Below are 13443 nucleotides of genomic sequence, written 5' to 3'. Positions count from 1 at the left end.
CTTCAATAGCTATCCACACATAAGAAGCCAAATGGGCAATTTTTCTTTCCAGAAAGCTGTGATCTTTTTTGCCCTTTCAAGCATATTGGATAGGTTCTCTATAGAGAAAGATCTAGGCGATTGAATTGATCGAAATATTTGCTAGACGTACAAGCTCTGTGAGCCATTATAAGTCACAGCAATGCAAATGTTAATGAAAGGCACCACTCATAACAGAGCACTGCAGCAAAACTGTTGACTCGTCTAACTGTTGCAGGCCAATTTGATGTTTGCACTCTCTCAATTAGGATTCAGTGGTTTCTGCAATTGTAGTAATTCTACCCCCAACATTATCTTTTAGACCACAAGAGAATAAGACATAGGAGCAGAATTAGGCCATTCGACCCATTCAGCTACTCCACTTTTCCATCATGGCTGATTTATTTTCCCTCTCGATCTCATTCTCCTGCCTTCGGGGGCCATATGACCCCCTTGGGGGCCCTGGCATGTTTGAAGGGGGCCACCGACTGAAAACTGTGAGAAGGGGAGCCCCAGGTGTTTATGGGAGCCCTGGTAACTGAACCAATGAAATACCCAAGCAGCAACCTTCATTGGAGTCAATAGTTTCCCTCCTATTTATATCTTTCCAACACACCTGGTAAATTCATTGCTTAAGCTCCTCCCACACAGCCTCACTTCAGAGTCAGTCGCGAATCAGACTGCACCGGGTCAACGTATTCAATCAAGGGTTCTCGCATCCATTATCACCATACTATTGCCACAATGGGACGTCGGGAATTTTTACAATTGCCAAACCTGAAGCCATCGCAGAGGCACTGAAGGACGATGACCTTACCATTTATGTGAAACATCTCAAGCAGACACACAAGGATATGCAAGAAAGATTTAATGACCTGTTAAACCTCGGTATCCCGGATTGGATTTTGCGTCCATTTGAAGTACAAGCCACCCAAGTTGAGGCAGAAATTCAAGAGAGTTTGATTGATCTTCAGTGATATAACTGCACGTCAACAGTTCAGTCTGTTTCAAAAAGATTTTTGGATCAAGAGTGATCTGCTGAATAAATTTACAACACTGTGGGAAAAAGCCCAAAGATTTTTTTATTGCCTTTCCCTCAACATATTTGGTTGAGACTGGATTCTGCAAGGTAGTTTCCTTGACAACAATCCAGGAACAGAATTGATATCGCAACGAGAGGTGACCTCCGACTGTCATTGTCCGATATCATGAAACTTGCAGAAAAGCACCAAGCTCAAGGATCGCATTAGGCCTGATAGATGTTTAATTCCATACAGTCTTTTTTCAAGTTTTGTCCAGTATGTTGGAATCACTGCTCTAAAGTACCTATCAACCTGACTTGGCCTCCACAGCCGTCTGTGGCAATGAATTCCACAGATTCACCACCATCTGACTTAAGAATTTCCTCCTCATCTCTGTTCTAAAGGGACGTCCTTCTATTCTGAGGCTGTGCTTTCTTGTCCTAGGCTCCCTCACTATTAGAAATATGCTCCCTACATTCACTGAGATTCACTCCCCCCCCCCCTCATTCTTCTAAACTCCAGCAAGTACAGACCCAGAATCAACAAACACTCCTCATACGTTAACCTGTTCATTCCCGAAATCATTCTCATGAACCTCCTCTAATGATAGCACATTCTTTCTTAGCTATGGGGCCCACAACTGTTCACAATACTCCAAACACATTTCCGGCCAGTGACTTATAAAGCTTCAGCCTTGCCATTACATCCTTTCTTTTATATTCTAGTCCTCTGGAAATTAATGTTAACATCACATTCGTCCTTCTTACAACCAACTCAACCTGCAAGTTAACCTTCAGCGAATTTAAGCTTGAACTCCCAAGTCCCTTTGCACCTCAGATTTCTAAATTTGCTCCCCATTTGCAATCGAGACATAATGTTGCAGCTATATAGGACCCTGGTCAGACCCCACTTGGAGTACTGTGCTCAGTTCTGGTCACCTCACTACAGGAAGGACGTGGAAACCGTAGAAAGGCTGCAGAGGAGATTTACAAAGATGTTGCCTGGATTGGGGAACATGCCTTATGAGAACAGGTTGAGTGAACTCGGCCTTTTCTCCTTGGAGCGATGGAGGATGAGAGGTGACCTGATAGAGGTGTATAAGATGAGAGGCATTGATCGTGTGGATAGTCAGAGGCTTTTCCCCAGGGCTGAAATGGCTAGCATGAGAGGGCACAGTTTGCAGGTGCTTGGAAGTAGGTACAGAGGAGATGTCAGGGGTAAGTTTTCTACGCAGAGAGTGGTGAGTGCGTGGAATGGGCTACTGGCAATGGTGGTGGAGGTGGAATTGATAGGGTCTTTTAAGAGACTCCTGGATGGCTACATGGAGCTTAGAAAAATAGAGGGCTATGGGTAAAGCCTAGGTAGTTCTAAGGTAAGGACATGTTTGGCACAGCTTTGTGGGCTAAAGGGCCTGTATTGTGCTGCACTGGGCTTTCTATGTTTCTAGACAGAAAATGGTCTACACCTTTATTCCTTCTGCCAAGGTGCATAACCATACATTGCACTATATCCATTTGCCACTTCTTTACCCATTCTCCTAATCTGTCCTGGTCCTTCTGCAGACCCCCTACTGCCTGCCCCCCCCCACCTATCTTTGTATCATCCTCAAACTTGGCCACAAAGCCATCATTTCTATCATCCAGATTCTTTGGCCAGGGAAGCCAGAAAATTTTCTTGGCAGCTATATCATTCAAGAACTAAACAACCTGCATTTATCAATGAAAACTCTATTAAGTCTTCACCACTTACATTTGACCATGAGGTGGGATAGGCACTGTGGTATTTTTAATAGACCCTCATTTGTTGTTATTGCAGTATAATGTTTTTTTTGGAAAAACACATCATCTCAATTCCACTGGATATTGCATTCACTTTTCTTTTCAGTTTGAGCCTTTGGCCTCAAAGTGACAAATCATTTTGAAAGGTTTCACAACAACATTACTCAGAAACACATCACACAAAACACATTGAGGTTTCAGGAATTTATCTTCCCCATTTGGAATATACTTGTACTTTATCAATATGGCGCTATTTTCTGTGGAAGACTAAACACTTACCCATTTTCCCACAGCAAACACGAGGAAATCTGCAGATGCTGGAAATTCAAACAACACACACAAAATGCTGGTGGAACACAGCAGGCCAGACAGCATCTATAAGGAGAAGCACTGTCGACGTTTGGGCCGAGACCCTTCGTCAGGACTAACTGAAAGGAAAGATAGTAAGAGATTTGAAAGTAGTGGGGGGAGGGGGAAATGCAAAATGATAGGAGAAGACCGGAGGGGGTGGGATGAAGCTAAGAGCTGGAAAGGTGATTGGCGAAAGTGATACAGAGGTGGAGAAGGGAAAGGATCATGGGACGGGAGGCCTTGGGAGAAAGAAAGGGGGAGGGGAGGAGCACCAGAGGGAGATGGAGAACAGGCAGAGTGATGGGCAGAGAGAGAGAAAAAAAACAAACAACTAAATATGTCAGGGATGGGGTAAGAAGGGGAGGAGGGGCATTAACGGAAGTCAGAGAAGTCAATGTTCATGCCATCAGGTTGGAGGCTACCCAGCCGGTATAAAAGGTGTTGTTCCTCCAACCTGAGTGTGGCTTCATCTTGACAGTAGAGGAGGCCATGGATAGACATATCAGAATGGGAATGGGACGTGGAATTAAAATGTGTGGCCACTGGGAGATCCTGCTTTCTCTGATGGACCGAGCGTAGGTGTTCAGCGAAATGGTCTCCCAGTCTGCGTCGGGTCTCACCAATATATAAAAGACCACACCAGGAGCACCAGACGCAGTATACCACACCAGCCGACTCACAGGTGAAGTGTCGCCTCACCTGGAAGGACTGTCTAGGGCCCTGAATGGTGATGAGGGAGGAAGTGTAAGGGCAGGTGTAGCACTTGTTCCGCTTACAAGGATAAGTGCCAGGAGGGAGATCAGTGGGAAGGGATGGGGGGGGGGGGGGGACGAGTGGACAAGGGAGTCGCGTAGGGAGCGATCCCTGCGGAAAGCAGAAAGAGGGGGGGAGACCTATGCTTGGTCCGCCAGAGAAAGCAGGATCTCCCAGTGGCCACACATTTTAATTCCACGTCCCATTCCCCCCTCCCCCCCACTACTTTCAAATCTCTTACTATCTCTCCTTTCAGTTAGTCCTGACGAAGGGTCTTGGCCCGAAACGTCGACAGTGCTTCTCTTTATAGATGCTGCCTGGCCTGTTGTGTTCCACCAGCATTTTGTGCCCATTTTCCCACCTTGTCTTTTTCATTACATTGCTCTCCATAACCCTCAACCTTCATGTTTTTTGTAAATTTTTACTAGTTCCAAAAACAATGATGCTGTTTCGACTTACTATATGGACGAATCAAAATTCATGCTCAACTTGCTGGGTTGTCCTCAATCTGAAATGAAAATATTATTTTAAATGGAAGACTTAAATGGGAGCTGCAATGAATTTATTTGGAAAATTATACTCCATTGAGAAATCTAAGAATGTGCTTCTTTTCCCATTAAAAACTGCATTCATATTTAATCTCACCTCCTACAGATTGGCAAAGAAGTTTCAACCAATTAGACCATACTGCATTGACCAATACAGCACACTTCAGGCCCTTCAGCCCGCAATGTTCTGCTGCCCCTTTAACAAACTCCAAGTTCAATCTCACCCTTCTCTCCCACATAGCCCTCTATTTTTCTTTTATCCAGGTGACTATCTAAGAGCCTCTTAAATGCATCTGCCTCCACCACCACCCGTGGCAACACATTCCACGCACCCACCTCCTTCCATGCTGCCTTCTGGTTTAAGATGGCGCTGGTGAATCTCAGCGACTTCTGGCTGGAGGCCAATGAAACAAAAAAAAACAACTAAAAACTTTATTAATCAGCCTTTTTCTGGTAAATGATCATCACAGACAATAGTCTGTAACTTCCCTTTGGACTTCAACGCAATTCAATATGGCAGAACTGAGGCGAGACAGCAGGCCTGTAGCCAAGAGTGAAGATGACCCAAGGTTTGATTGATTTAAGAGCCGGGCTGAATCGGAAAGGTCGGGTACAGTCTGAATTGAGACAGCAGGGTCTAGACCTTAGAGTGTATCAAAGCGACTGAACCTCACAGATGGACGATGATTTAAGTGCCAGGCCAGATTGAAAAGGTCAGGGTGTTGGGCCTAAAGGAGAGGGATGGGTCAGTTCAGCTCGGTGATCCACTCTGCACTGTACTGAACTAGTCTGTGGACGAACTCTTTGTGGATTTCAGTTCTGAACACTATTTGCTTGTGTTTATTGTTTGCATGATTGGTTTTTCTCTCCACACATTGGATATTTGACGTGCTTCCCTTTTTTCAAATGGGTTCTTTTGGGTTTCTTTGTTTTGCGGCTGCCTGTTAGGAGATGAATTTCAAGATTGTATAATGTATACATACTTTGATAATAAATGTACTTTGAACTTTAAACCTGCTGAGTCTTTGCTGCAGTTTCTGTTTTTTGTTTCAAATGCCCACCATCTCTGTTTTTTTTTTGATTTTCCTTTCCACCACAGGCACAAGTCAGGGCCACGATGAGATGGGCTCCACTTGCAGAGTAGTTCAGTTCCAGCAACACTCAGGAAGCTCGACACCATCAACAACAAGCAGCCTCTTTGATCTGCCGAACTACTCCAGCAAGCTTCACTGCAACGTAGCTGCGGTGCGGACCATCTACAAAATGCACTGCAGTATCTCAGTGAGGCCTACTCCAAACCTTCCAGATCCATGCCTTCGGAAAGGGCAATGGGCAACAGGCACATGGGAACACCGCCACCTGCAGGCCCACCTCCAAGTTGCACATGATCCTGAAGTTCCTTCACGTGCCTAGTATTCCCAGCTCAGTAATATTCCGGAAGCACTGGAAAGCCTGCCACAGGCCAGCATGGGAGCGTAGTGGTTAGCCCAATGCTTTGCAGCACTGGCTGCAAGATCAGAGTTTGATTCCCGTCACTGTTCTCCCCACAACTGTGTTGGTTTCCTTTGGATACTCTCACATTCTAAAGATGTACTGTTAAGGATTAGTGATTTGTGGGCATGCTGCGTTAGTGCTGGAAGCATGGCGATACTTGCGGGCTGCCCAGTACAATCTTCACTGATTTGATTTGATGCAAGCAATGCATTTCACTGTATGCTTTGATGCAGCTGTGACAAATAAAGCTAATCTCTCTCTTCAGGAATGTAGAAGTTCAACTTGATGGCTCACTACCAACTTCCCCAAGGTAGGGATAAATACTGCCCAGGCTATCCCAGCTAAAGGGGATGAGTGGATCAGCAAATTTACGCATGGCACCATGATTGGTGGACAGCAAGGACGGCTATTGAAGCTTTTAACAGGATATGAACCAGATGGAAAATGGGCTGGAATTTAATGCAAACAAGCGTGAGGTTTCACTTTGGGGGGGGGGGGGGAAACAAATCAGGGCAGGACATAAACAGAAATCTGAGGTGTGCAGCTGAACAAAGGGATCTAGGAATACAGATCCATAGTTCTTTGAAAGTTTTGTCACAAGTAGATAATGTTGTAAAGAGAGCTTTTGGTGCATTAGCCTTCATAAATCAAAGCAATGAATACAGGAATTGGGATGTTATGTTGAAGTTGATTTAGACATTGATGAGGCCTTATTTGGAGTATTGCGTACAGGTCTGGTCACCTACCTACAGTAAAGATAGCAATACGATTGAAACGGAGACACCTCTTTCACCCTTATTAGGAAGAAAGAGAGAGAGCCTGTGGTATGTTGAATTACCGGGTGAACGAGTAGTCTTTGGGGTACTGCAGGTCTGTGTCTTTGCTGATGCTTTGCTGCATGCTTGAGTGTTTGATGAGGGCTGCTGATGCTTTTTTGCTGGTGGGGGAGGGGGGGTTGTTGCTTTGCTGCTGCTTACGCACGTGGGGGGGGGGAGCTGGGGGGCTTTGGGTTCTAACATTTAATTGTCATTCATTCTTTGGAGGCACTCGTAGGGATTAACAGGTCCTTTTCGGAATGGCAGGCAGCGACTAGTGGGGTACCGCAAGGCTCGGTGCTGGGACCGCAGCTATTTACAATATACATTAATGATTTAGATGAAGGGATTAAAAGTAACATTAGCAAATTTACAAATGACACAAAGCTGGGTGGCAGTGTGAAATGTGAGGAGGATGTTATGAGAATGCAGAGTGACTTGGACAGGTTGGGCAGATGCATGGCAGATGCAATTTAATGTGGATAAATGTGAGGTTATCCATTTTGGTGGCAAGAACAGGAAGGCAGATTACTATCTGAATGGTGTCAAGTTAGGAAAAGGGGAAGTACAACGAGATCTAGGTGTCCTTGTTCAACAGTCACTGAAAGTAAGCATGCAGATACAGTGGGCAGTGAAGAAAGCTAATAGCATGTTGGCCTTTATAACAAGAGGAATTGAGTATAGGAGCAAAGAGGTCCTTCTGCAGTTGTACAGGGCCCTGGTGAGACCACACCTGGAGTATTGTGTGCAGTTTTGGTCTCCAAATTTGAGGAAGGACATTCTTGCTATTGAGGGAGTGCAGCATAGGTTAATTAACGAGGTTAATTCCCGGGATGGCGGGACTGTCATACGTTGAAAGATTGGAGCAACTGGGCTTGTATACACTGGAATTCAGAAGGATGAGAGGGGATCTGATTGAAACGTATAAGATTATTAAGGGATTGGATGCGCTAGAGGCAGGAAACAGGTTCCCAATGTTGGGGGAGTCCAGAACCAGAGGCCACAGTTTAAGAATAAGGGTTAGCCATTTAGAATGGAGTTGAGGAAAAAGTTTTTTCACCCAGAGAGTTGTGGATCTGTGGAATGCTCTGCCTCAGAAGGCAGTGGAGGCCAATTCTCTGGATGCTTTCAAGAAAGAATTAGATAGAGCTCTTAAAGATAGCAGAGTCAGGGGATATGGGGAGAAGGCAGGAACAGGGTACTGATTGTGGATGATCAGCCATGATCACAGTGAATGGCGGTGCTGGCTCGAAGGGCTGAATGGCCTACTGCACCTATTGTCTATTGTTTTTGTGGATGTTTGCGAAGAAAAAGCATTTCAGGATGTATACTGTATACATTTCTCTGACATTAAATGGACCGATTGAAACCTTAGAAAGAATGCAGAGAAAATTTACAAGGATGTTAATGGGACTTGAGGACCTGAGTTACAGAGAAAGGTTGAGTAGGTTAGGACTTAATTCCTGGAGCATAGGAGGATGAGGGGAGATCTTATGGAGGTATACAAAATTATAAGGAGTCTACCCATCGGTAAATACATGCAGGCTTTTTCTCCTGAGGTCGGGTGAAATTAGAACTAGAGGTCATAGATTTAAGATAAAATGTGAAATATTTAAGGGGAACCTGAGTGGGAACTTCTTCAGGCGATGGGTGGTAAGTGTGGAAGCTGTCAGTAGAAGCGTGGAAGTAAGTTCAATTGTAATACTTAAGAGAAGTTTGGATAGGTACATTGATGAGGGGGTATGGGGCAGATGGAACTAGGCAGGAAAACAGGTCGGCACTGACTGAATAAGCTGAAGGGTTTTTTCTGTGCTGCAATGCTCTCCGACTCAAATGCCAACAGTGAGTCCAAGCTAAAATGGTGTAATTTTTAAAAAACTGAAGTTATGAAGCTGTTTTGGAAATCCAACTGATCCATTAATATTGCTTTAGGGTAGAAAACCTGGCATTTTTGCCCGCTTTGACCAAAGAGTACTTTTATTTTCACATCATTAATTGCCCATAAAAGGATCTGAGAAGCCAATTACCTGTGCTAGTGAAACTGGGTGCAGGCAGCAAATAGCCTCCTTTTAACTAATCCCACATTAGGAGTGTAATGGAGGAGGAGGAATGGGCAGTCCTTAAAACAAGCGTCCAACTTCCGTGACAGTCTCCCTCCTGCCAATACAGTTATTTCTGGTATGATTTGATTAAGGTTAGATAAATATTTTTGTTCTCTGAGTGTACTGGAAGGAAAGAGTCATTGTGGTATAGATCATGTGAAGTTTTCACTTCACCAGATGCTAGAGACAAAATGCTGAATTTTTGGTGAATATTATGGACTAAAAAGATCCATAATAGTCTCCAAAAACATGTGCAATGGGTGGGGGAAATCCATGATAAAAACCAAAGAAGAAACAGTCTAAATTAATTTAGTGCTTGTAGAACAAAAGATAGCAAGATTCTGCCCCACACCCACACTAATAAATGGCAGGTAAAAAAAAGATAAAGATTGGCTTTATTTGACAGACTGTGAAATGTCTCATTTGCATCAACGACCAACACAGTTGGAAGTTTGTGCTGGGGGAGGGCAGCCCACAGGTGTTGCCACGCTTCCAATGCCAATATAGAATGCTGACAACTCATTAACCCTAACCATACATCTTTGGAACGTGGGAGGTAACTGGAATACCCGGAGGAAACCCACGTGGTCACAGGGAGAATGTGCAAAATGCTTACAGACAGCAGTGGGAATTGAACCCTGGTCGGTGATATTGTGCTAACCACTATGCTACTGTACAGCCCTAACTGTGCTGCCTCAGCCACCCATCACCTCCTGTGCACAAAATCCAAGCCATGAGCTGATCTCCTCTCATCCAGGAATGTGAAGAGAAGAAACTGGCTCTAGAGTCACACCCATTCCAATCAAAGTTCTATAAATATTTGCTGCACAGCTTGTCGTAAACACCATTTCACTTGAGTACAAATTCTCAACTAAATTTTACAAAGTAGCATAAATGCAGAGTTTAGCCATTCAACCCTAGAATCTGTTCCATCATTTAATTTGAAAATGGCTGATCTTTACATGAACCCATTTCTGTCTACATAGCTAATATACAAACACAAACTACACAGCCTGCCAATGTAATCTTAGCACTATTGAATTTTAGCACTTGCATTTGCTTTTCCTTTGCACAAGTCATTATTCTGGATTTAGTGCCCATCCCGTCCACAGCTGCCTTGAGAAGATGGTCCTTTATCACCCCATGGTCAGCCATGGGGGATCAGCACCACAGGTGTGGAGTTTACGGCAATTTAATAACTTTCTAACCTGTGGAATATTTCTGGGCTGTCAGTATGAAACAATGTGCTCCCAAGCTGCTAATAGCAGACACGGAGATAAAATTTCAAAATCTCCACGCCTCCTAATCTCTGCTCACTAAACACTTTCACGATTATCCACACCTCCCTGTTATCTCCATACTCCAGAGCTACATACAATGCACCTGCCATTGGCCGGCTGGAGATGGAGTGGTGAAAAAAGCTGCAGCTGCTCTCAACCTGAAATTAAATCAGAGAATGCTAGAAATACTCAGCAGGTCAGGCAGGGGAGAGAGAGACAAACAAAATAACATCAGATCAATAATCATTCGACTCTGCTTTTCTCCCCACGGATGCTGCCTGACCTGCCGGAAGTTTTCGCTGCTCAGCATCTTCCCTTACAGAGCCAAAGGCAACTCCAAGCAAACTCAAGACTCAGATTTTTACAGCCAATAAATTTAGCAGGTTTATTCAATATTGCAAGATTTAACCTGTCATTTTGCTCACTATTACAAGACACAGATTCCATGACTACTTCAGAGACTTTGTGATCACAATGTAGCCGCATGCTGATAAATGGGATTAGTGTTGATGGCTGGCACAAAGCCAGTGTAAAAGATAAGGAAACACAGTCATCAGAGAATAGTTCCACTTCTGGTCTGACTTTAAAGTTAAAAACACAGATTGCAATTGTAAGATTTATTTTGTTTGGTTATACTGTAAACGTTTTAGTAGAATACGTGGAATGCTTCTTTATGATAGCTGACTTCAGATGCCTGCAATTTACAGCTCAATAATCTTTCCAAGGCAAATTCCACAGAATACCATTGATACTGCAGACAATTCTCTTTCTGAGACATTCGTTGGGGAAGAAAAAGCTTTAGGAGGGACCAAAACAAAAAATGTGGGCCTTCAGGTCAGTTGAACTGGTTTGAAGAGCAGCATGATATTTGTGGACACACGAGATTCTGCCGAAGCCGGAAATCTTGAGCAGCACACGCAAAATATGTTACTGGCCCGAAACATCGACTGCTTATTCCTTCCGTAGATGCTGCCTGATCTGCTGAGTTCCTCCAGCATTTTGTGAATAACCACGTGGGAATATCGTGCAGTACACTGGAGAAACTCAGCAAGTTAGGCAACATCTGTAATGTGATGTCCGAAGATGAACAAAGTGTTCCAGCTATGGAATGCTCTGACACTATCTCTCTACTTCTGCATACTACGCCTTGTGCAATCAAGCGATGTATCCCACAAGCCTTTGCAGTAACTGTCCCGCTACCTTCAGGAATCTGTGTCCCTTCCCAATGCGTTTTGTTATACTTCAGACTGAATTCTGTTTATCCATTTAACCAAACAGCTCAAGGATTCCCTGCGCTGCCTTCTGTGTCTGCCTATTCAGAGTCATAGAACACCACAGCACAGAAACAGGCCCTTTGGCCTATCTAGACCATTCCAAACTATTATTCTGCCTAATCCCATGGACCTGCACTTGTGATGTCCATCACAACCCTCCCATCTGTGTACCTATCCAAATTTCTCTTGAATTGAACATGCATCCACCACTTCTGCTAACAATTCCACACTTTCATCACTGTCTGAGTGAAGGTGTGTTCCCCTAAACCATTTCAACTTTTACTCTTAACCCATGACCTCTAGTTCTAGTCTCACCCAACCTCAGTGTGAAAAGTCTGCTTACATTAACCCTATCTATGCCCCTCATAAATTTGGAAACTTCTATCAAATATTCGCAAAAACAAAGGAGCTCTTTGTGGATTACAGGAGGAATGGAGACAGACTGACCCCTATTGAGATCAATGGATTTGGGTTGAGAGGGTGAACAGCTTTAAATTCCTCGGCATCCACATCACCGAGGACCTCACATGGTCTGTGCACACCAGCTGTGTGGTGGAAAAGGCACAACAGCGTCTCTTTCACCTCAGACGGTTGAGGAAGTTTGGTATGGGCCCCCAAATCCTATGAACTTTCTACAGGGGCACAATTGAGAGCATCCTGACTGGCTGTATCACTGCCCGGTACGGGAACTATACCTCCCTTAATCGCAGGACTCCGCAGAGAGTGGTGCGGACAGCCCAGCACAACTGTAGATGTAAACTTCCCATGATTCAGGACATTTACAAAGGCAGGTGTGTAAAAAGGGTCCGATGGATCATTGGGGACCCGAGTCACCCCAATCACAATCTATTCCAGCTGCTACCATCTGGGAAACGGTACTGCAGCATAAAAGCCAGGACCAACAGGCACTGGGACAGCTTCTTCCACCAGGCCATCAGACTGATTAATTCATGCTGATTTGAGTGTATTTCTATGTTACATTGACTGTTCTATTTATTATAAATTACAATGATTGCACATTGCACATTTAGATGGAGATGTAACATAAAGATTTTTACTCCTCATGTATGTGAAGGATGTAAGAAATAAAAGTCAATTCAGTTCAATTCTCTCATTCCCCTAGTCTCCACGGAATAAAGTCCTAACCTATCTAACCTTTCTCGATAACTCAGGTCCTCAAGTCCCGGCAACGTCCTTGTAAATCTTCTCTGCGTTCTTTCAATCTTATTGATATCTTTCCTGTTGGTAGGTGACCAGAACTGCACACAATACTCCGAATTAGGTCTCACCAATGTCTTACGCAACTCATGTACTCAATACTTTGATTTATGAAGGACAATAAAAGATCTCTTTATGACCCTAACTACCTGTAACTTCAACAAAATATGATTCTGTATTCCCAGATCTCTTTGCTCTATTGCACTCTGCAGTTCCCTATTGCATCATGTAAGTCCTACCCTGGTTTGCCCTCCCAAAGTGCAATACCTCACACTTGTCTGCATTAAACTCCATCTGCCATTTTTCAGCTCATTTTTCCACACTTCCACACACTATAGGTCTACTGTCTATCTACTATATTATAGCATTAATGTTGACATATATTGCCCAATGTCTCAATCTCTGATCATCAATATTCCTTCTAATTTTTAGTAGTCAGTGTGCGCAAAAATCTTATGTTGTGCAAATTTTTTCCCTGTGACAAAAGTATGTGCGCACTGAATGCACACATGGCACAGTTTATGTAGGTTTACAAAATATTTGACATAAAACTGCACAGAAAAACAACAAAACAACATACATATTGAAGTCACTCAGTTATTTTTTTCTCTCTCCTGTCTTTGGCATTTACCCATTCTTTGTAAACTCTATCTAGACTAATAGAACTTCCATCCAATTGATAGCTTTTGATTCTCATTAACATATCCAAATGACATTTACCTAAATGGTTTCTCAGCTTGTTTTTGAGTTGATTCATTAGGCTAAAGCCTCGCTCATAGTCCGCACTAGA

At 43.7% G+C, this 13443-nt stretch overlaps 1 protein-coding gene across 1 annotated transcript in view; it reads right to left on the bottom strand.

Annotated features, from left to right (window-relative positions):
• Positions 1-13443, bottom strand: part of LOC140741333 (gap junction delta-3 protein-like) — a 78133-nt gene that overhangs the window by 24083 nt on the left and 40607 nt on the right. Inside the window, exon 3 of the mRNA XM_073071430.1 lies at positions 4382-4430. The gene's annotated coding sequence lies outside the window, so the exon portion shown is untranslated. The remainder of the gene's footprint in view (positions 1-4381; positions 4431-13443) is intronic.

The sequence above is a fragment of the Hemitrygon akajei genome, chromosome 18 (genome assembly GCF_048418815.1).
Source record: "Hemitrygon akajei chromosome 18, sHemAka1.3, whole genome shotgun sequence".
Lineage (NCBI taxonomy): Eukaryota > Metazoa > Chordata > Chondrichthyes > Myliobatiformes > Dasyatidae > Hemitrygon > Hemitrygon akajei.
The sequence above is the reverse complement of the archived record's forward strand: the minus strand, read 5'-3'. Positions and strand labels throughout refer to the sequence as shown.